The sequence below is a fragment of the Bos mutus genome, chromosome 6 (genome assembly GCF_027580195.1).
Source record: "Bos mutus isolate GX-2022 chromosome 6, NWIPB_WYAK_1.1, whole genome shotgun sequence".
Taxonomy (NCBI): Eukaryota; Metazoa; Chordata; class Mammalia; order Artiodactyla; family Bovidae; genus Bos; species Bos mutus.
The window spans coordinates 115,643,949-115,668,238 of NC_091622.1; the positions used below are offsets into that span (position 1 = coordinate 115,643,949).

General features: G+C 46.5%; 1 protein-coding gene across 2 annotated transcripts in view; it reads right to left on the bottom strand.

Annotated features, from left to right (window-relative positions):
* FAM193A (family with sequence similarity 193 member A) overlaps positions 1–24,209 on the bottom strand; it is a 146,591-nt gene extending 122,382 nt beyond the window's left edge. For both annotated transcript variants that reach the window (XM_070372824.1, XM_070372823.1), the window contains exon 1: positions 23,780–24,209. The gene's annotated coding sequence lies outside the window, so the exon portion shown is untranslated. The remainder of the gene's footprint in view (positions 1–23,779) is intronic.
* Between the last annotated feature and the right edge of the window lie 81 nt (positions 24,210–24,290).

The window sequence follows — 24,290 nt, forward strand, 5'->3', positions numbered from 1 at the left end:
ACTGAACTGTGAGTCACCCAGCCTGGCATCTCACATGATGGTGGCTTAGCTGGTAAAGAACCTGCTGCAATGCGGGAGACCTGGGTTCGGAAGATCCCCTGGAGAAAGAAACAGCTACCCATTCCAGTATTCTGGTCTGGAGAATTCCATACACGATACAGTTCATGGGGTGGCAAAGAGTGGGACACGCCCGGGTGCCTCCCACATTCCCTCTGCGTGTGAGCTGAGCGCCCGGGGTGGCAGTGCGCGGCCTGGACGCGCCCCTGTCCTGTTGGGAGTAGCCCGCTGCTCCGGGTGCGGTGCTCACTGTTGCTGCTGTCTCCAGCCGCACACTTGCACAACTATTTTTAAATGTAACTGAATAAACTACCTTTGGACCTCTTTGTTTTATTGCTAAATAAAATCTAGTTTTTAGAAAGTTATGTTTCCTCACTCTTAGCAAGAGAATTTCCACTGCAATTTCTCAAGCCCACACGTGGATTTCTGACCAGCTGGCTCTTTACCAGAGTCTGGATGAGTAAGCCCATGAGCTTTTCATAAATAATTAGGACAGCATTGAAAAAAATTGTATTTAACTTCCAGAACAAGCCAAAGACTTAATTCACAACATGAGTCTCCACACCTCAGGGAAGCGAAGAGGATGATCTGAAGGTCTGTCTATGTTTCAGAATCAAAATTAACTAAACCTGGAATGGACTTGTACACATAAAACATATTCAGGGCATTATCTCCTAAGGTCTAATTGTTTCCAAATAACACCACCCCCTGATGACAGCACTCTTGTTTCCGCCCCTTATCCTGTAGTCACGTAGTGGCTGGCAGTCACACACACTCCTTACCGCAGGACGCGCTGGCCTGGAATGCTTTCCTGTATCCTGCGGTTTAGCAGGATTGAACATCTGAACTAAACTGGCTAGACGTTCTACATTCACATCGTGGAAAATTTCCACAGTTCAAAAGTGATACTGAAATTTTCAAGTAACTTTAAAAAATTCCTAATTCCACATTTCATTTGATCCATTCAGCAAATATTTATTGGGCTAAGACAAGGTTACGATGCCCCGAAAATTTTTCTGAATTCAATAAACCTCCAATCTAGTAAAAGACAATAAATGTGCAGGAACACGCAGAAGTGTCAAGCGACATGGAGCTCACGGCCGTGGCTGAGAGAAGACCAGGAGAGGCGTATGGAGAAGGAAGCAGGACAGACGGATTCTCAGGAGGCAGAACTGGAAGGAAGGGGTTGGGGGCGGGAGAACAGAGGCAGTGGAAGAAGAGCTTCCCTGGAGAGCAGAAGCGGGAAGCCAGGACCAAACTGCGGGGCGTGAGGCAGCACCAGGTGACGGGCAGGAGGCGGCCGCGCGGCGCCCAGCACGCGCGCCTCGGCGGGAGTCCGCCCCGGAGGGCAGGGCAGGCGAGCGGGGCAGGGGAGGGCTCGACGGCGGACGGCGGACGCACGCGCGGGAAACTCCCAGAACGCGCGCGCACAGGGACGCAAACACAGAACTGTGCTTTTGCAAACCTGTCTTTTTCATTAACACCCAAAACATTTTATATCACAGAAACTCGCGAGAAAAAACGTCAGGGAACCAGTGTGATAGAATGCGCTTCATTAGTTTTCTAAGTCTTGGTATCCGTTTTTTTTAGGATTCCAAAGAGAACAAGGTATTATCATTGTTTTAGTCGCTAGGCCGGCTCTGACTCTGTGCAGCCCCATGGACTGCAGCCCGCCAGGCTCCTCTGTTCACTGGATTTTCCAGGCAAAAGACTTGAGTGGGGTGCCATGTAAAGCCAGACTGCTGGAGCACTATGAGCTTAATTACTTAGAAAACTGGCTTCACTGCCAGGCTTCACTGAAGATGGTCCCTCTACTTTATAGACACAGAGCTCTAAAAAGAAGAAATACACCGCCAGCTACATTTACTAAATCATGCTAATCGACTTTCAATCCTATCAATTACACAAGGATTTTTGTTGAAATTGAGCTAGCCAAATTTCATCTTCCTCATCAAAGGTCTTTGCAGTTATACAGAATCAGAAAATGTAACATTCTTTTATTTTTAAAAAATAGGTTCAAAAGCAAGCATTACAACAGGAAGCTTTTACACAGGCTAAAAGTTTCATTTCTAAGTGTGAGTGTGCACTAAAAAGACATTCACAGTATCTAAGCAGAACAAAAACAAATTTCCAAGACAACTCTAAACAACCATTTCCAAAATGCTCTCTACAGCAAGAGTTTCTTTCAAAAAGCAATTTTCTACTTATTGTTAAAATGTCACCTTTACCTTGAGGGGGCAGACTAAGTATTTATTTTCTCAAAAATACTTAATTTTCTATTTAGTTTTCTACTGACAGCCACTTATTATAGAAAAGGTCAGCAAACTTAGACCATTCATCCTTACATAAAACAAAGCAATTCAGCTCAGAACAGGCAATGCTCTCAGTTCTGCCACAAGCCAACCAGCAAACCTGTGTCTTGCCAAGTATTTTCATAGTTACTCCCCTCTCACCGAAAACACTGTGAAGATTCACTACTCTGTAAAGGTCTCAGGCTGATGCCTTCTGTGCTTCTGGCTTCAGATCGCTGCTTTGAGAACCTCACTGTGCGTCGCGTGGGGAATAACTCACATGTGCTGTTCCTCTACAATCCTATTGCATCCAAGATTTTTTTTTTTAATTACACTGGCTGCTCCATCACTGGTATATCTAGTTTTCCCACAAACCCCTATTTACCAAAGAAACTGTTTCAGAATACACATGCTCTAGGTTACTCAACAGCTCACGCACAGAAAAGCAGTCCACCTGAATCTACCAAAAAGCATTAGCTGAAACCTATTTAGAGACGGCAGATGCTGTGAGCTGGCCTGAGCGGACCCATGGCTGGGCGCAGTACTTCTGCTCTGGAAATCATTCTTGGAAGCCCAGCTTACACACCCTGTTTCCCCAACCCCTTCCAAAACGTTGTACATTTCTGATTCTCCATACTAAATCTCTGTCTGTACAAATTAGCTGAAGTTGCTTCTGCAGCTGAACCATATAGAAATGTTAAGTTTCCTCAAAAGAAGTTCATCCTTCCTGTTTGCAGGGCAGGGAGAGACACAATGGCTCAGCTGGTAAAGAATCTGCCGGTCAAACAGGAAACCCGAGTTTGACCCCCAGGTCGGGAAGATCCCCTGGAGAAGGGAATGGCAACTCACTCCAGTATTCTTGCCCGGGAAATCCCACCGACAGAGGAGCCCGGCGGGCTACACAGTCCAAGGGCCCGCAAAGAGCCAGAAACGCCCTGGCGACTACACACCAACCAAGGTGGAGACGTACAGAACAGGCACACAGCCGTGAGGTGCGGAAGGGGGCAATCAGGAGACAGGGCTGAGGCATACACCCTGCACCAACAAAGACGGGCCTGGCGTTCCAGGGTCCTAGCAATACTGCTCTTTACAGCATCGGACCTTGCTTCTATCACCAGTCACATCCACAGCTGGGTATTCTTTTGGCTTTGGCTCCATCCCTTCATTCTTTCTGGAGTTATTTCTCCACTGATCTCCAGTAGCATATTGGGCACCTACTGACCTGGGGAGTTTCTCTTTCAGTATCCTATCATTTTGCCTTTTCATACTGTTCATGGGGTTCTCAAGGCAAGAATACTAGTTTGCCATTCCCTTCTCCAGTGGATCACGTTCTGTCAGATAAGGAATCCCTCAGAAGAAATGGAGCGGCCATCATGGTCAACAAGAGTCCGAAATGCAGTACTTGGGTGCAATCTCAAAAACGACAGAATGATCTCTGTTCATTTCCAAGACAAACCATTCAATACCACAGTAATCCAAGTTTATTCCCCAACCAGTAACACTGAAGAAGCTGAAGTTGAACGGTTCTATGAAGACCTACAAGACCTTTTAGAACCAACACCCAAAAAAGATGTCCTTTTCAGTATAGGGGACTGGAATGCAAAAGTAGGAAGTCAAGAAACACCTGGAGTAACAGGCAAATTTGGCCTTGGAATACGGAATGAAGCAGGGCAAACACTAATAGAGTTTTGCCAAGAAAATGCACTGCTCATAGCAAACATCCTCTTCCAACAACACAAGAGAAGACTCTATACATGAACATCACCAGATGGTCAACACCAAAATCAGATTGATTATATTCTTTGCAGCCAAAGATGGAGAAGCTCTATACAGTCAGCAAAAACAAGACCAGGAGCTGACTGTAGCTCAGACCATGAACTCCTTATTGCCAAATTCAGACTTAAAATTAAAGAAAGTAGGGAAAACCACTAGACCATTCAGGTATGACCTAAATCAAATCCCTTATGATTATACAGTGGAAGTGAGAAATAGATTTAAGGGCCTAGGTCTGATAGATAGAGTGCCTGATGAACTATGGAATGAGGTTCGTGACATTGTACAGGAGACAGGGATCAAGACCATCCCCATGGAAAGGAAATGCAAAAAAGCAAAATGGCTGTCTGGGGAGGCCTTACAAATAGCTGTGAAAAGAAGAGAAGCGAAAAGCAAACGAGAAAAGGAAAGATATAAACATCCGAATGCAGAGTTCCAAAGAATAGCAAGAAGAGATAAAAAAGCCTTCTTCAGCGATCAATGCAAAGAAATAGAGGAAAACAACAGAATGGGAAAGACTAGGGATCTCTTCAAGAAAATCAGAGATACCAAAGGAACATTTCATGCAAAGATGGGCTCGATAAAGGACAGAAATGGTATGGACCTAACAGAAGCAGAAGATATTAAGAAGAGATGGCAAGAATACACAGAAGAACTGTACAAAAAAGATCTTCACGACACAGATAATCACAATGGTGTGATCACTGACCTAGAGCCAGACATCCTGGAATGTGAAGTTAAGGGGCCTTAGAAAGCATGACTACAAACAAAGCTAGTGGAGGTGATGGAATTCCAGTTGAGCTATTCCAAATCCTGAAAGATGATGCCGTGAAAGTGCTGCACTCTTATGATCCGGCAAGCCCACTGCTGGGCATACACACTGAGGAAACCAGAAGGGAAAGAGACATGTGTACCCCAATGTTCATCGTAGCACTGTTTATAATAGCCAGGACATGGAAGTAACCTAGATGTCCATCAGCAGATGAATGGATAAGAAAGTATGGTACATATACACAATGGAGTATTACTCAGCCATTAAAAAGAATACATTTGAATCAGTTCTAATGAGGTGGATGAAACTGGAGCCTATTATACAGAGTGAAGTAAGCCAGAAAGAAAAACACCAATACAGTATACTAACGCATATATATGGAATTTAGAAAGATGCTAACAATAACCCTGTGTACGAGACAGCAAAAGAGACACTGATGTATAGAACAGTCTTATGGACTCTGTGGGAGAGGGAGAGGGTGGGAAGATTTGGGAGAATGGCATTGAAACATGTATAATATCATGTATGAAACGAGTCGCCAGTCCAGGTTCGATGCACGATACTGGATGCTTGGGGCTAGTGCACTGCGACGACCCAGAGGGATGGTATGGGGAGGGAGGAGGGTTCAGGATGGGGAACATGTGTATAACTGTGGCAGATTCATTTTGATATTTGGCAAAACTAATACAATTTGTGAAGTTTAAAAATAAAAAAAAATTAAAAAAAAAAAAAAAGAAAGTGCTGCACTCAATATGCCAGCAAATTTGGAAAACTCAGCAGTGGCCACAGGACTGGAAAAGGTCAGTTTTCATTCCAATCCCAAAGAAAGGCAATGCCAAAGAATGTTCAACCTACCACACAACTGCACTCATTTCACATGCTAGTAAAGTAATGCTCAAAATTCTCCAAGCCAGGCTTCAATAGTACATGAACTGAGAACTTGTAGATGTTAAAGTTGGATTTAGGAAAGGCACAGGAACCAGAAATTAAATTGCCAACATCCACTGGATCATAGAAAAAGCAAGAGGGTTCCAGAAAAACATCTACTTCTGCTTTACTGACTACACCAAAGCCTTTGACTGTGCAGATCACAACAAACTGTGGAAAATTCTGAAAGAGATGGGAATACCAGACCACCTCACCTACCTCCTGAGAAATATGTAAGCAGGTCAAGAAGCAACAGTTAGAAATGGACATGGAAAAACAGACTGGTTCCAAATCAGGAAAGGAGTACGTCAAGGCTGCATACTGTCACCCTGCTTATTTAATTTATATGCAGAGTACATCTTGAGACATGCCGGGCTGGATGAAGCACAAGCTGGAATCAAGATTGCTGGGAGAAAGGTCAATAACCTCAGATACACAGATGACACCACCCTTATGGCAGAAAGTGAAGAGGAACTAAAGAGCCTCTTGTTGAAAGTGAAAGAAGAGAGTGGAAAAGCTGGCTTAAAACTCAACATTCAGAAAACAAAGATCATGGCATCTGGTCCCATCACTTCAAGGCAAACAGATGGGGAAACAATGGAAACAATAACAGACTTTATTTTCTTGGGCTCCAAAATCACTGCAGATGGTGACTGCAGCCATGAAATTAAGACACTTGTTCCTTGGAAGAAAAGCTATGACAAACCTAGACAACATATTAAAAAGCAGAGACATTACTTTGCTGACAAAGGTCCGTGTAGTCAAGGCTACGGTTTTTCCAGGAGTCATGTATGGATGTCAGAGTTAGACCATAAAGAAAGCTGAGCGCCGAAGAACTTTTGAGCTGTGGTGCTGGAGAAGACCCTTCAGAGTCCCTTGGACTGCAAAGACATCCAACCAGTCCATCCTAAAGGAAATCAGTTCTGGATATTCACTGGAAGGACTGAGGCTGAAGCTGAAACTCCAATACTTTGGCCACCTGATGCAAAGAACTGACTCATTGGAAAAGACCCTGATGCTGGGAAAGACTGAGGGCAGGAGGAGAAGGGGACAACAGGTTGAGATGGCTGGATGGCATCACCGACTCAATGGACATGAGTTTGAGCAAGCTCTGGGAGTTGTTGATGGACAGGGAGGCCTGGCGTACTGCAGTCCATGGGGTCACAAAGAGTCTGACACAATTGAGCGACTGAACTGAACTGTATAACAACTATATTCCAATAAAAATAAAAGTAGTCCACGCTTAAGCTTAATGAAATCGTGTAGGGTACTAGATGGAGCACTGTTACGACTCTAACCATGGCTGCACAACAGTAGGTGCTGCTTCTCCTCCGTGTGCTCGGCCTGTGGACACTGTGACCGTGAGGCTCTCTGCTGTCCTTGTCCAACATCTCAAGACGCGACAGCCACTCTGGACACGTCGTTAGTAAATCTGGATAAAACTTCACACTTGAAATAATCTCTGCGTCACTTGTGTGTTCTCAGCCTCACTATACGGCTAACAAAGAGCTGACACAGGAGGCAGTGGTGGCGGCTCTGCCATCCATTTCCTTACTGTTTCCTGTGCTCTCATTACTGGCATTCTCTCCAATCCAGGGTTCCTTTTAAGACTACCTGTTTTGCGAGGCCCAGTTTAATTAAAACTAGCAGTCAAAGTAATGAACTTACTTAATGAGCACTCATTAACTGCCATAGGCATCAACACTCTGCTAAGCTCACAAGCATCCTCTCTTGCCTCAGGGTACCGCAGGAATCATGCGAGACTCCTGATTCCGACGTACGGATCAAGTGCGGTTGTCAGCCTCGATCCACGCTAAGCGTCTATGAAATGCGATGTCTTACCTGAAAATACGGACCAACCTGCTCTTCGTGCGGCCCCAGGGAGCACCTCACCTACTCCACGTGGGCCTCTGCATATTCCACACGCCTGAGGCCCCTCCCCTGGGTGACGGGCAGTCTAAGTGTGTGACTAAGGAGTGGCAATCACACTCAGTTTATGATACAACGTTGGAAAGACCTTCAAGATTAGTATCAAGCACAACTTTCTCACCTGACAGACATGTCCAGCGGACAACCACACAGAGCCAGCCTGAGATCTTCAGACAAAAGCACCTCTTGCTAAGTTTTCTAGCAAACAAACCAGTAATACCTAAGCCCTACTTCAAAGTCTAAACACGGGCCAGCTGAGTTCACTTGGAACAGATGAGGGGAAAACAGGCCTCCACCACCATTCTAGTGAGTAGGAGGCACAATGTTAGACTTTTATCAACCCTCCGAGTTTGTAACTAAGATCAGAAACCTCTACCAACACATGGTAAAAGCACCAAGCGTAAATCTGAACCTGAGAGGAAGAGCTGAACATAGACTTCCGGCATCGAGGTGAATGCTCAAGCGCAGGGGAGAGGGAGCAGGACAGCGCCACGGAGAACGGCGAGGCAGTGTTCCAGAAAGGCGCGTGCAGTCACGGTCAGATGCAACAGACTCAAAAGATACCAGGACTCAAAGACAGCCACAGGAGTTGGTGAGAAGGTCACGGTGGTCTCAGGGAAGGCTGATTAAAGAGGCAGGTGAGAGAGGCACGTAAGGGGGAAGCAGGAGTTGAGGGTGAAGGAGGAGACGCAGCAGCGCTCACCAGCATTCCAGGGGGTCTGGCGGCAGCTAGGCGGGAAAGTCCGACAGAGATGTGGCTGAGTGGCTAGTGAAGGGCGAGAGACAGACTGAGAGGGAAGGAAAAAACGGTAAGCGCAAAAGCTCACTCGGAGAAGGCAATGGCACCCCACTCCAGTACTCTTGCCTGGAAAATCCCATGGACGGAGGAGCCTGGTGGGCTGCAGTCCATGGGGTCGCTGAGGGTCGGACACGACTGAGCAACTTCACTTTCACTTTTCACTTTCATGCATTGGAGAAGGAAATGGCAACCCACTCCAGTGTTCTTGCCTGGAGAATCCCAGGGACGGGGGAGCCTGGTGGGCTGCCGTCTATGGGGTCAAACAGAGTCGGACACGACTGAAGTGACTTAGCAGCAGTAGCAGCAAAAGCTCACTGCTAACGAACACAGCCCAACAGAGGAGGAAGGGTTCAAGACAGGAAAGGAGGGACAATGTGGAGAGAGCCAGGCCGTGCTCACACACACTGCCACGAGCTTCCGGGGTTCACAGACTTGCTCCAATCGACAGTTAGAACCTCTGGAGTGTAGGATTAACTGTGGAAAAACAACAAAGACAATGTTTCCTTCCAAATTAGAAGACAAGAGCAGCACACTTCAGGAAAAAGGGGAAGAGGGCGGAATTGCAGGAGCTCACGTGACCTGGCTGGGTTTCAGAGGAAAGTTTTCTCCGCGTGTACCACGTGCTGGATAAGCCTCGGAGCTCACTTTAGAGAGAACAGCCCAGTAAACCGGGGCCTGTGATCCGTTCTAACCCAGGGCTGTGGCCAAACTGAGGACTTCACAGCCCAGGCTGCTGAAGGCAGCACCTGCCACATGGACAGGACGTGGCCCCCTGGAGAGACAGAGCAGTGAGCGAGCAAAGCAGCAAGGACAGCGCTGGGCAGAGGCAGCCCCAACAGGGGGTCCCGGGCGGGCCTCAGGGTAAGACGCCACCTGTCAGTGCAGGGCACATGGGTGCCACCCCTGGGCCGGGAACTAGCTCCCACATGTTGCAACTAAAGATCCCCCAGGCCTCAACGACACAAGATCCCACGTGCCACAGCTAAGAGCTAACACACCCAAGTGAGTATTAAAAAAAAAAAGACGCAGCACCACAGGGCACAGCCCACTCCCGCTGTGCAGGCCGCACCACGCGAGCAGAGCACCATGGCTGCTCCGGTGCCAGATACGGGGTGGCAGCAGGCGGAAGGAAGCTGGCTGAGAGCAAGACGGATGGGAACCTGCAGTTCTGCCAGAGTCTGGTAGGCAACGCACGGGAGGGAGAACAAGGAAAGGTGTCAGCAAGGACGGGCGAAGGCTCCAGCTGCTCAGGCCAGCGGCATTTACGTGCAGAGAAGGTGAAGGGCGGGGGCGAAGCCGGGCGTGGGGAAGGAGACGCTGTGCAGCCTGGGGTGAGACAAGCAAGACCACAGTAACAGGAGGACTCTGTCTCTTGGGCAGTTACTGGTCAGTGACCAGCGCCACCAGGAGCTGAAGGCTGCAAGCAGGGACCCTCACTGGGACCATCACAGGAATCTTCCAGCTCGACTCTCCGGGCCTCGGTTTCCTCAGGCAGCAAGCACTGTCGGGCAACAGATGTGTGTTCTGTCGCCGTCCCGCTCAGCTCCGAGGCTCTGTAAGTCCTGACTTGCCCGTGCCAGCACTCCAACTGGAGCAGCATGGGCACCAGTAAACGTGCACACACACGGAGGACAGTCAGCACACGTATGCAGAGAGACACGCAGCGGGAATGACTAGCTGGGAGAGCCCACCTTCCTGTTTTCTCTCTTTTAAAGTGAGATACAACTGCCCTACCGTTCTTTTACAGGAACAGAGAGCACTGGGGAGTCCCTGGTGGTCCAGTGGTTAGGGTTCGGCACTTTCACTGAGGTGGCCCAGGTTTATTCCCTGACTGGGAAACTGAGATCCCGCAAGCCATGTGGTACACTCAAAAAATATTAATACTGACTGTAGCTATGATTTAAGCCACTTAGTGAGTGATGTTGCTTTTCATGTTTTTAAAACCAGACACCAACAACAATATTACAAGGAGCGTCAAGAATCCACTTACGGGATTTCCTTACCAAGGCAGCCAAACAGCTCTGGCAGAGGGCTGCTAACCGCCTTCTCCAGGCTGTTCCGACCGTCAGCCGGGACGCACCAGCACTGACACCCGCCTTTAGGAGCCTCCACAGAGGGAGCCAGGCTCTCAGCAGGAACTGGGAAACAGCGGCTCCCCTGCCAGGCTATTCACCACAGTGCAGTGACTGCCACGCACTTCTAGAGAAAAAACTGGGGGTCACTAAATGCAATGAGATGTCCCGGAATCAATCCAAGAACACAAATAGGGTATCTGCAGAAAACTTAGTGAAACCCAGACAGTCTGCAGTTAATAATACTGTACCATTTGTAATGTCTTAGTTCTGACAAATACACCAAGGTTAAGGAAGATGTCAACATTAGGAAAAGTTGGCTGAAGGGAGTATGAGAACTCTATATACTAACTTTGCAACTTTTCTGTAAGTCTAAAATTATTCCAAAATGAAAAGTTTATGAAAAAATAAAATTCCTGGGTCATGAGATGTTAAATCTACTAACTTCTTATTAAGTTTCAACGTGTAACTAATAATGTAGTTAATTTGAGAGAAAAATGTTCTTTGTGTTCTGTGAATGAGAAAAAGTTCATTTCCACAGGAGACGTGATAATTAAATGCCACAAACATTACTGGAATTACTCTAAAATAATCTAGAAACCAGGGAGCCGGACTGTTAAAGAAGGCAGAGCGCCGAAAAATTGATGCCTTCAATCTGTGGTGCTGGGGAGACTCGAGAGTCCCGTGTACAGCAAGGAGATCAAACAAGTCAGTCTTAAAGGAAATCAACCTGGAATACTCATTGGAAGGACTGATGCTGAAGCTGAAACTCCAATATTTTGGTCACCTGATGCGAACAGCCGACCCATTGGCAAAGTCCCTGATGCTGAGAAAGACTGAGGGGAGGAGAGGGCATCAGAAGATGAGATGGCTGGATGGCACTACTGATGCAATGGACATGAACTTGGGCAAACTGGGAGATGGTGAGGGACAGGGAGGCGTGGAGTGCCACAGTCCATGGTCACCAAGAGTCACACACAGCTGGGGGAGCAACAACAATCTAGAACATTGATCGTACAGTTAAAAAAAATGTCTTGCACGCCCTCGAGATACAAATTACTCTATTTCAGCTCATTCTGATTATACGGTCTCTAAAATAAAGTCACCTTGTGCCCCATGCGTATTCAGAAGGCCGAAGGAGTCAAAAAAGAGCGCGTCATAGAATGCAGAGAAGCACGCTACAGTGCCGCCAAACAGGCCTCAGTACCTCCCCAGGAAAAAGGCCTCACGCTAGGAAGAGCGTTTCAAGCGGATGGAATACAAGTGAGATGAAAATGGGAATAGGCATGACTGACAAAAATCATCAAGCAGCCGTCTATAAGAAACCCACTAAGTAAAAGAGCACAGGTAGTTAACAGCAAAATAACAGAAAAAGCTGTATCACACGAACACCAATTAAAACAGGCTAAAGTGGTTCTGTAGCATCAGATGAAGTAGGCCTCAGAGCCAAGAAAACTGCCAGGGATAAGACGGACATAACCTAAGTGAAAAAAGAGGATCAAGTCACCAAAAGACATGACAATGAAAAACGCATATGCACGAACAACAGCGCTTTGAAGTCACAACACAAAACTCAGCTGTGAGGAGAAACCAAGAAACCCACAATTTCAGCCAGAGGCTCCAACTCTCCGCTCTCAGTGACTGACAGAACTAGTAACCAAAAAGCCGTCAAGAATACGGAATTAGTGAATTACCCACTCACTCTGCTATACACCTGAAACACAATGTTGTAAATCAGCCATCTCCCAATAAAAGCTCTTTTAAACTATAGAATTAAAATAATTTAACTTGACATTCAAGCAAACACTCTACTCAACAACAGCAGAATTTACATGTTTTAAAGTACATAAGCAATATTCACCAACACAGACCATTAAAACCTTAAAATTTTTCAAAGAATTAAAATCATAAAAGCTGTTCTCTGACCATACTAGAATTAGACTACAAGTCAGTAACATGATAAATTGAACGACAACCTTTTTACCTAATTACGTGGCTGCGGCAGGTCTCAGGCACATGCAGGCCTTCGCTGCGATGTGCAGGCTCCTCGCTGTGGTGCAGCTCCAGACCAGCTGCAGGCGTGCGTGACCTCAGTTTCCTCGCCAGGGAGAGCCCCCATGCCCAGCGCTGGAAGGCAGGCTCTCTACCACCAGACCACCAAGGAAGCCCCTAAACAACAGACTTTTAAATAATATCAAAGAAGAAGATTCAAGGGAAATTAGAAAATATTTTAAACTGAATGAAAATTCAAGTACAACACCAAAATTTGTGGGATGAAACTAAATTACGGCTTAGACAGAGTATACAGCATGCAAACGTGTATGTATATTAGGAAATGCGTTATCTTGAAAATACGTATTTTTAAGAAAGAAGAATAGTCTCAAATCAATAATCCAAGCCTCTACTTTAAGGAATTAGAAAAAGAAAAATCAAAACAAACTCAAAGCAAGAAATAAGACAAAGAGTAAGAAATAAAATTTTCAAAAAAAATTTTTTAAATTAATGAAATAAAAACAAAGACAAGAGAAAAAACAATAAAACTAAAAGCTGGTTCTTTAAAAAGATTAAAAACTTGAAAACCCTATAGAAAGACTGGCAGAAAAGAGAGAAGACAAATAAACAGTATCAGGAATCAAAGAGAGAACACAGAATCCTCACAAACCAGAGACAATTCACACAGAAACTCAACAGTTAAGATGAGATGGACCAGCTCTCCTCTAAAAAGTGCAAGCTACTAACACAGAAGGGACAATTCTTAAATTGCTTTATGAGGCCAGCGTCACACTGACACCAAAGCCAGGCAAGGGAAACCTAAGAAAACTATTCACACGTACCTTATAAAAGCAGATGCAGCAAGGGACCTGCCTGGCAGTCCAGTGGCTAAGACCCCATGCTCCCATCACAGGGGCCCCACAATTAAAGATCGACTGTCCCACATGCCGCAATGAAGACCCAGTGCAGCAAATATTTTTTTAAAGTGTAAATCCCCCAAAAAATTCCCAGAATACGTGATTTTAGCAAGATCAACAGATAAAAGTTGAATACACAAAAATTAATAACTTTTATATACTAGCAATGAATAGAAACAGAAATTCTTCAAAACACCATTTACAGAAGTTGAAAAAAATGGAATACTTTATGAATCTAACAAAACATGTAAAGGATATGTATGCTGGATACTATAGTACAAAATACTGGAGAAAAAAATCAAAGATGTGCTGTATGTCAATGCTATGTCAATTTTTAAAAAATCAAAGATGACCAAATAAATGTAACAGAACCACACACACCATGTTCACAGACTGGAGGATTCAGTACAGTATACATGTCAATTCTCCACCAAACTGACTATAGATTTAATGCTACTCTAATCAAGGCCCAAGTAGAATTATTCGTAGACACAGACAAACTGATTCTAAAATGTATGGAAAAGTGAAATGACCAAACAGCAAAAACAATTTTAAGCTGGAGGAATCATCTTACTAATGTATAAGATCCACAGTAAGTGAGACAGTGTGGCACAAGCACTGAGACCGACGCAGAGATCACTGGACAGAATACAACCCAGAAACAACCCACACCAACGAGCCCAACTGATTTCTGACCCAAGTGAAAAGTCAATTCAATGGAGAAAGGGTAGAACAAATGGGTTTGGGACGAACATGACATCCATCCTGCCCAAAATTATACCTGATACGCGATCAACTCAAAATGAATCACAAATCTAAACGTAAAACTAGGGCATTTTTAGAAAAAAATACAGAAAAAAATCTTTATGAGATTTTATCAAATAGTTCTTTGACATGATACCAAAAAGTATGATTTATAAAAAAAAATCTGGAAAGTTGAACTTCATCAAAATTTAATTTTTCTTTGCAAAAAAACAAAAAGTTGATGGAATTTAAAGACTAGGTACAGCCTGAAACTGTTTTTGCAAATCACAAATCTGACCTAAGATTCATAACAAGAATTATCAAGAATTCTCAAAAGTCAAAAGAAAGAAAATAAAACAAGTAAAAAAAAAAGCAAAGTCTTAAACACTCCATCCAAGAGGATACAAGAATGGCAAATCAATGAAGCGTTCAGTAACAGTCACTAGGGAAATGCACACTAAATCACAACACCACCACACACCTATTCATTAATGGTTAAAGTAACATCTGAGGAGGGCACGGCACCCACTCCAGTGTTCTTGCCTGGAGAATCCCCAGGACAGAGGAGCCTGGTGGGCTACAGTCCACGGGGTCGCACAGTCGGACACGACCGAAGCAACTCAGCACAAAATAACATCTAACAGTATCGAGAACTGGCATGGACGCAGAGCACCTGAACTCTCACCTCTGCTCGCAGGAAGTTAAAACAGAACAGCTGCTCAGAAAACAGTTTGGCAGTTTCTTACAACGTTACCACTGACCCTGCTCCCATTCCTTGGTATTCACCCTAGAGAAATGAAAATTTACTTTCATATGAAAACTTGTACACAAATGTTTTACAGCAGCTCTATTCATTACCAACAAAAACTGAAAGGACCCCAGTGTGCACCAAGAGAAGATGGTCACGGCAATCCACCCATACAACAGAATGCCACCTGGCAGTGGGCAGGGACAAGCTGCTGAAACCTGCACAAATCGGGATGAAACTCAAAGTGACTATGCCGAGTAAAGGAACCAGCCTCAAAACGTTACAGACCGTATGATCCCATCTATATGACTTCCCAAGAAGACAAAGCCATAGTAACAAAGTCATGACTGTCCAGAGTGGGGCAGGGAGGAGAGCGACTGCACAGGAGCAGCTGCAGGGAGCCTGTCTGGGCAACGGCGCTGCTCCGCGCACTGACGGAGACACACGAAGCTGCACATGCCGCGGGCAGGGCTCCCTGGCGGCTCAGCGGTCAGGATGCCAAGCTTTCACTGCCACGGCCCAGGTCCAGTCTCTGTTCGGGGAACTGAGATCCCGCAAGCCACACTGCATGTGTATACATATGAACGTATATATATGTGTGTGTGTGTATATATATACACACGTATATAAACGAACACACACACACACATATACAGAAGGCTTCCCTGCCGGCTCAGTCGGTAAAAAGAATCTGCCTACAATCCAAGAGACCAGTTGCAATGCAGGAGACCCTGGTTTGATCCTTGGGTGGGGAAGATCCCCTGGAGAAGGAAATGTCAACCCACTCCAGTATTCTTGCCTGGAAAATTCCATGGACAGAGGAGCCTGGTGGCCTAAAGTCCACGGGATCTCAAGAGTCGGACACGACTTAGTGACTAAACCATCACACGCGCACACACATCTATCTACCTATACAGACAGATATAGCAATAACGCATAGTAACCTGGAATGTTACGTCCATGAATCAAGGCAAATTGGAAAGAGTCAAACAGAAAATGGCAAGAGTGAACGTCAACATTTTAGGAATCAGTGAACTAAAATAGACTTGAATGGGCGAATTTAACTCAGATGACCACTATATCTACTACTGCAGGCAAGAATCCCTTACAAGAAATGGAGTAGCCCTCATAGCCAACAAGAGTCCAAAATGCAGTACTTGGGTGTAATCTCAAAAACGACAGAATGATCTCTGTTCGTTTCCAAGGCAAACCATTCAATATCACAGTAATCCACGTCTATGCCCCAACTATTAATACCGAAGAAGCTGAAGTTGAATGGTTCTATGAAGACCTACAAGATCTTCTAGAACTAACACCCAAAAAACATGTTCTTTTCATTAAAAGGGACTGGAATGCAAAAGCAGAAGTCAAGAGATACCTGGAGTAACAGACAAGTTTGGCCTTGGAGTACAAAACGAAGCTGGGCAAAGGCTAACAGAGTTTTGCCAAGAGAACACACTGGTCATGGCAACACCCTCTTCCAACAACACAAGAAAAGACTCTACACATGGACGTCACCAGATGGTCAATACCGAAATCAGACTGATTATATTCTTTGCAGCTGAAGATGGAGAAGATCTATACAGTCAGCAAAAACAAGACTGGAAGCTGACTGTGGCTCAGACCATGAACTCCTTATTGCCTGATTCAGACTTAAATTGAAGAAAGTAGGGAAAATCACCAGACCATTCAGGTACAACCTAAAACAAACCCCTTAGGATTATACAGTGCAAGTGAGAAATAGATTCAAGGGATTAGATGATAGAGAGTGCCTGAATAACTATGGACGGAGGTTCGTAACATTGTACAGGAGGCAGTGATCAAGACCATCCCCAAGAAAAACAAATGAAAAAAGGCAAAATGGTTGCTTGAGGAGGCCTTACAAATAGCTGAGAAAAGAAGAGAAGCAAAAAGCAAGGGAGAAAAGGAAAGATATCCCCATTTGAATGCAAAGTTCCAAAGAATAGAAAAGAGGTAAGAAAGCCTTCCTCAGTGATCAATGCAAAGAAATAGAGGAAAACAATAGAAAGGGAAAGACTAGAGATCTCTTTAAGAAAATTAGAGATACCAAGGGAACATTTCATGCAAAGAAGGGCACAATAAAGGACAGAAATGGTATAGACCTAACAGAAGCAGAAGATATTAAGAGGTGACAGCAATACACAGCAGAACTATAAAAAAAAGATCACTCACCTAGAGCCACACATCCTGGAATGTGAAGTCAAGTGGGCCTTCGGAAGCATCACTACAAACAAACTAGTGGAGGTGATGCAATTCCATTTGAGCTATTTCAAATCCTAAAAGATGAGGCTTGTGAAAGTGCTGCAATCAATGTGTCAGCAAATTTGGAAAACTCAGCAGTGGCCTGGAAAAGGTCAATTTTCGTTCCAATCCCGACGAAGGGCAACGCCAAAGAATGTTCAAACTACCGCACAACTGCACTCATTTCACACGCTAGCAAAGTAATGCTCAAAATCCTCCAAGCTAGGCTTCAACAGTACATGAACCGAGAACTTCCAGATGTTAAAGTTGGATTTTAGAAAAGGCAGAGGAACCAAACTGCCAACATCCGTTGAATCATAGAAAAAAGCAAGAGAATTCCAGAAAAACATCTACTTCTGCTCTATTGATTATGACAAAGTCTTTGACTCTGTGGATCACAACAAACTGTGGAAAATTCTTCAAGAGATGGGAATACCAGACCATCTTACCTGCCTCTTGAGAAATCTGTATGCAGGTCAAAAAAGCATCAGTTACAACTGGACGTGGAACAGCAGACTGGTTCCAAATCGGGAAAGTATATCAAGACTGCATATTGTCACCCTACTTATTTAACTTAGATGCAGAGTACATCTTGAGAAATGCCGGGCTGGATGAAGCACAAGCTGGAATCAAGATTGCCGGGAGAAATACCAGTAACCTCAGATACACAGATGACACCACCCTTACGGCAGAAGGTGAAGAAGAACTCAAGAGCCTCTTGATGCAACTGGAAGAAGAGAGTGAAAAAGTTGGCTTAAAACTCAACATTCGGAAAACTAAGATATTGGCAACTGGTCCCATCATTTCATGGCAAATAGCTGGGCAAACAATGGAAACAATGACAGACTTTATTTTCTTGGACTCCAAAATCACTGCAGATGGTGACTGCAGCCATGAAATTAAAAGACGTTTGCTCCTTGGAAAAAAGCTATGATCAAGCTAGACAGCCTGTTAAAAAGCAGAGACATTACTTTGCTGACAAAGGTTCCTCTAGTCAAAGCTATGGTTTTTCCAATAGTCACCATAAACAAAGCTGAGCACCGAAGAGTTAATGCTGTTGAACTGTGGTGCTAGAGAAGACCCTTCTGAGTCCCTTGGACTGCAAGGAGATCCAACCAGTCCATCCTAAAGGAAATCAGTCCTGAATATTCATTGGAAGGACTGATGCTGAAGCTGAAACCCCAATACTTTGTCCACCTGATGCGAAGAACTGACTCACTAGAAAAGACCTGATGCTGGGAAAGATTGAAGGCTGGAGGAGAAGGGGACGACAGAGGATGAGATGGTTGGATGGCATCACCGATTTGATGGACATGAGTTTGAGCAAGCTCTGGGAGTTGGTGATGGACAGGGAGGCCTGGCGTGCTGCAGTCCATGGGGTCACAAAGAGTCGGACACGACTGAGCGACTGAGCTGTACTGACAATATATAGATAGATAAATAGATAGATATAACTACATGTTAATTTTTTAAATTAGCACATAATAAAACCACTTGGAAAAATTCTAACGGTATCTTTAAAGTCAAGCCAGATGTATACTGAGCAATTCCACTTTGGGTTTACACTCGACCAAAAGGAGTCCTCTATCCACCAAAAGACATGTACAGGAATGTGCATACCAGCCGGATTTGTATCAGTCATGAAATAAAATGAGCCCAATGTCCGTCAATATTAGAATGGTTAAGTTTCGGGACAGTCGCACAATGGAAACTGCATGCCATGAAAAGGAATGGTGAGCTGCTGCATCAACAACAGGAATGGACTCAAATACACTGTTGAGCCGGAGAGCCCTGCCTACCGCAGAGCACTGTAATGCGAAAATCAGACACAGGCAACACACGCAAGAACAGTGGGGATGACGAGGAGGGGAACATGGGCACATTCTAGGGTACTGGGAATACTTTTTATCCATGTTGCCTATGTCCAAATACTGGTCCCATGGGTGTGCACACACACAAAGAATACTGCACACAGAGACACTCCCTGTGGCTTTACCCACTGCAAACCTTTCTGAATCACACAAGGTTCTAGATCTTTACCGGACCTACTTCCTCAGGTCACTGAAGCAAATGCAAACCAGGGCCTTCCCTGGTGACTCACTGGTGAAGAATCCAGCTGCCAATGCAGGTGGTACAGGTTTGATCCCTGACCCAAGAAGACCCCACGCGGCTCGGAGTAAGAATCCACAGTGCCACAACGCCCGAGCCTGTGTCCAGCGCCTGGGAGCTGCAGCTACTGGCGCCCCCGCGCCCCAGAGCCAGTGCTCAACAACGAGGCCTCCGCAGTGAGAAGCCCATGGCCTTCAACTAGAGAGCACCCTGCTCACTGCAATTACAGAAAGCAATGAAGACCAGCCCAGCACCCCTCCAAAAAAACATGAACCCGAGAGTGATGAGTGAGCATCATCTCATCGTGGCAGCTCTTCCTGCGGCACGGGGAAGGCGCTACAGACCCCAGCGTGCCCCAAGGTCCACAATGGCACCGTCTGACCGGACGACACACTGCGCGTGTTGTGTCTTAGTTGCAGTCATGTCCAAGCCTCTGCGATGCCACGGACTGGGGCTCGCCAGGCTCTTCTGTCCATAGGATTCTCCAGGCAAGAATACTGGAGTGGGTTGCCATGTCCTTCTCTAGGAGGATATACTGTATGATGGCCCTTAAACATTAACATTTCAATTATTAATTTCTCGGGTTTCCAAATCACTGCAGATGGTGACTACAGCCATGAAATTAAAAGACACCTTCTCCTTGAAAGGAAAGTTACGACCAACTTAGACAGCATATTGAAAAGCAGAGATGTTAACCTCACCGACAGAGGTCCGTCTAGTCAAGGCTATGGTTTTTCCAGTGGTCATGTATGGATCTGAGAGTTGGACTATGAAGAAAGCTGAGAGCCAAAGAATTGATGCTTTTGAACTGTGGTGTTGGAGAAGACTCTTGAGACTCCCTTGGACTACAAGGAGATCCAACCAGTCCATTCTGAAGGAGATCAGTCCTGAATATTCACTAGGACTGATGCTGAAGCTGAACCTCCAATCCTTTGGCCACCTAATTCGAAGAACTAACTCATTGGAAAAGACCCTGATTCTGGGAAAGATCGAAGGCAGGAGGAGGACAGAGGATGAGATGGCTGGATGGCATCACCAACTCAATGGACATGAGTTTGAGTAAACCCCGTGAGTTGGTGAAGAAGCCTGGCATGCTGCAGTCCATGGAGTCACAAAGAGTCAGACATGACTGAGCGACTAAACAAAACTGAAACATTAATAAATTCTTCTTGCCAGTTTTTTAGCAACAAAAAAGGATTTACATTATTATCAACACAAATGCTCCCTATGCACCATGTTCTCTCATTTTCAAACTGTAGTATCACTGTTTGAAAATGTACCTTGATCTGTACCCCAAACAGCTTCCTGTCATAAACCTCTAACAGCATTACAAAAGAGTCCTAAATGCCTATCTGAGCCCTCCATACGTGTACATATTATGTAAATTGATACCCCAACAGCTAATTTCATGGCTCGATTTCCACAATACGAAAATCTGCATACTCTCCTATGCAGATATATATATACACACAGATACTTTACAAAACTGGATCCTTACTACAAACACTATTCTCTTCAACGTTTTGCTTCTTCAGCCACGCTGTGTGGCTTGTGGGATTCAGCTCCCTGACCAGGGATTGAGACCACGTCCTCAGCGGTGTGGAGTCCTCACCACTGGACATTCCCACACACACTTTTTTATTTTGTAAGCTTCTCTCTTCACTTAATGCATCATGAATGTTATGAAAATTATATTTTAAAATAGGGATGCAAAACAGCAAGATATTTTCATAATATCCTTCACCTACCAACTTTTCACGCAGGGCTAACTCTTTATCATCACGTTAGAGCAGACCAGCACACGTGGCTGTTAGAACAGGACGGGCCAAGATGTCTGTCATCATCTTTACATCCTCATGTCACGCGTGAGAAAGCTTCATCGATGGCGTCCTGCAGCAGGGTGCCTGCAGAGCCAGCCAGGCCGGCTTCCTGACAGCAAGGGTCCGGTTCACACACAACCCCGTGTGCCCACTTGCCAGCCTCCAACCGTTTAATTCTCCCAACAACATGAGAAGCCGGGAGCCTACAAAGCCGGGCAGTGTGAGGCTATGCCTCAGGGCACAGAGCCTAGCAAGTCTGTGTCCCCCGGCTTTGCGTATTTTGTGTACAGAGCTGTGCTATGGGCCGAAGACTCTAGAAGCTAAGCTGTTTCCTACTCATCCCACAGTCCTCATTTCCCCGTAGAAGCCAACTGCACATGGAAGCGCCCTCTCTGCCTCAAGGCCGCCTCCGACGGCCGTGGTCCTGGGTCCACGCGTGGGGCCCGCACAGCACGCTGACAGGGGAGCAAAGACCCCTCCTGAGAATCCAGACAGCCTGCCTACTCTCACTCCTCTCAGGCACCTTCTGCCCTGGCAAACCCAGAGATGGAAACGAGGCGCCCCGAGAACCGTAAGCCTGCCTGGGAAACGCAGGGCCAGCACCCATTTACCGTTACTCATTGACCAACACTGTTTGGGGTGCCTCTTCTGCCCCAGATGAGGTGTCCCCAAAAGCTCACCATCTGAGGGGAAACAATTCAGAGGTTCCAGAATTACACAAAGAATTTTTGTGACTGGTGTCACCTGTTACCATAAACAGTATCTTTGATACGTTATTAATAAAACACTTGTGAAGTACTTTTAAAACTAAAGACACAGCTTGAAAACTTCAAAATATAGTAGAAAAGAATGTTTTCAAAGGTGCAGGTCACAACTTAACAGTACATAATAATCCGTGCATTACAACCATCATTATTGTTAATGAAACTGAGCGAAACTGAAGATACCAGAAAGTATCAGAGTATCGTTTTGTAAACCCTGCAGTGTGAGTGTGTGTGTACATGTGTGAGTGCAGGGTATGTGCAGAGCAGTATTAAGTCTCAGGGTATTCAGTTCTTATAGTGGGACACGGTCCAAACTCTGAACTCATAAATTTAACAGAAAAAAAAAAAAGTCCTGTCAAGATAATTAATACTAGGCAGACAGTTATCCAAGTTTGAAAAGTGTCATTCGAATAATAACTAAATGGTTATTTTAGCTAAATAATGCAAAATAAGTGAGAATTATTAAAACCTAAAATAATGGTGTGAAAGGCTACTGTAAGAATTTTTATTGTGCCAATTTGTTTTTATTAAATCAATAAAAATGGATGTATTTTACATCCAGCTGCAGCCAGTATTATCAACATTTTTGCAAAGAATTTGCTAAAGCAGACCTCCCTGCCTCCCCTCCCCAGAAGCAGCAAACACGGCCCTTAATTTGCACTCCATCCATGAAATGCATAAGCCTCATCCTGTATCCTAAGAAGGACACCAGTTTCGCTCTCCAGTGTACTGGAAGATGGCAAGCTCTGAAGACTGTGAAATGCAGGGCTGTGACCCAAAACAAAGCGGACAATATAAAGAAAGTTCCAACAACTGCAGAGAACACCCAAAACCCTATAAGCTACAACTAAAGCCCACACACATTACTATGTATTCAGATAATAATATCAGGACCAGAGAACCATGCCACGTGCAATGATTTCTTATCTGTTCTCACTACCTATCGTTCCAACACAACATTTACAATCCCGCATAAAACAATTTCTGTCTCAGAAGCGGGCACACAAATAAATACTCCTTACGAGGCTTTCGGTTGTTTTCACTGCTGAAATGTCTTCAAAGCAACTTAAAACAGTCCTAACAACACAAACTCCTGGAAAAAAAAAAATCCATTATCTTTCAGCAGCCGACTGAACGAGTGGAAATGACTGCCAACTGCACACCCGCGTACCAGTCCTGGGTCTTGCAAAGTGTTGTGACCAAGAGCGAAATAAAAGTGGCAGCCATCCACAGCTAGCAGCGGCGGTGTGTGCTGCTGTCTTCAAAGACAGAAGAAAGAAAGAAAAAAAAAAAAAAATGACGATTCAAATATATACCTGAGCAACCAGACCCCTCATTACCTCTATAAACACTTCCAAAGAGCAGGGGGTGAAGCGCCAGGGCCGCCACTTGCGAGGACTGCCAGTCTCTTTTTTCAAATGACCGTTTCGGAGGAGCACAAGAAATCTTGGAGGCGGCGCTCGGCGATGACCGTGCGCCGGGCGCGGAGGAAGGAGGTGGGCACGCGCGGCGAGCCTCGCTCGCGTCCACCTGACGCCCAGCGGCTCCGGAATCGCACCCGAGTAAACCTCAAGGACGGGCCCGCCGCGGGCCGAGGCGGCCCCGGCCCGGGCCGTGACAGCGCCGCGCAGGTGGGCGCCGCGCGCTCCCGGGAGATGCGGCACCTGGCGGCGGCCGGGCCCCGGGCGCCTCCCACAGCCCGGGGCCGCGGTCCCCCGCGCCGGCCCCGCGGGAGGCTGTCAGCGCGCGAGCCGCCCGGCCCCGGCCCCGCACCGTTACCGCCCCCGCCCCCCCGCCGCTTACCTCAAAGTAGCCTCCGGGGCGGCGCCGCCCGCGCCCGCGCCCGCGCCGAGGGGCCCGTTGGCCGCCGCCGCCGCCGCCGCGCCGCCCGGGGCCGCCAGGCCCGCGGCCTGGGAGCCGCGCAGCGCCGCCGCCGGGCCGGCCTTGCCGCCGCCCGCGCCGCCGTTGCCCCCGCCCGAGCCGCCGCCGCCGCCGCCGCCCCGCTTGTTCTTCCGGCGCTTGGCCCCGCGCTTGGCGTCGGCCGGGCTCATGGCGGGCGGGCAGGCGGGGAGGGCGCGGAGTGGGCGCGGGGCCGCGGGCGGCGGCGGAGGGCGGGGAAGGCGGGGAGGCTGAGGCGGCGGCGGGACACGCTCTGGCCGGCCGCGGGCGGGGGGCGGGGGGGCAGGGCGCTGCGCGGGGTCGCCTCCGGGCGGGCGGGCGGGCGGCAGCTGCGGGGCGGCGGCTGGGCGGGAGCGACGGCGAGTCCACCGGGCCCGGCGCCGCCGCTGACCAGAGTTAGAGTCCAATATGGCGG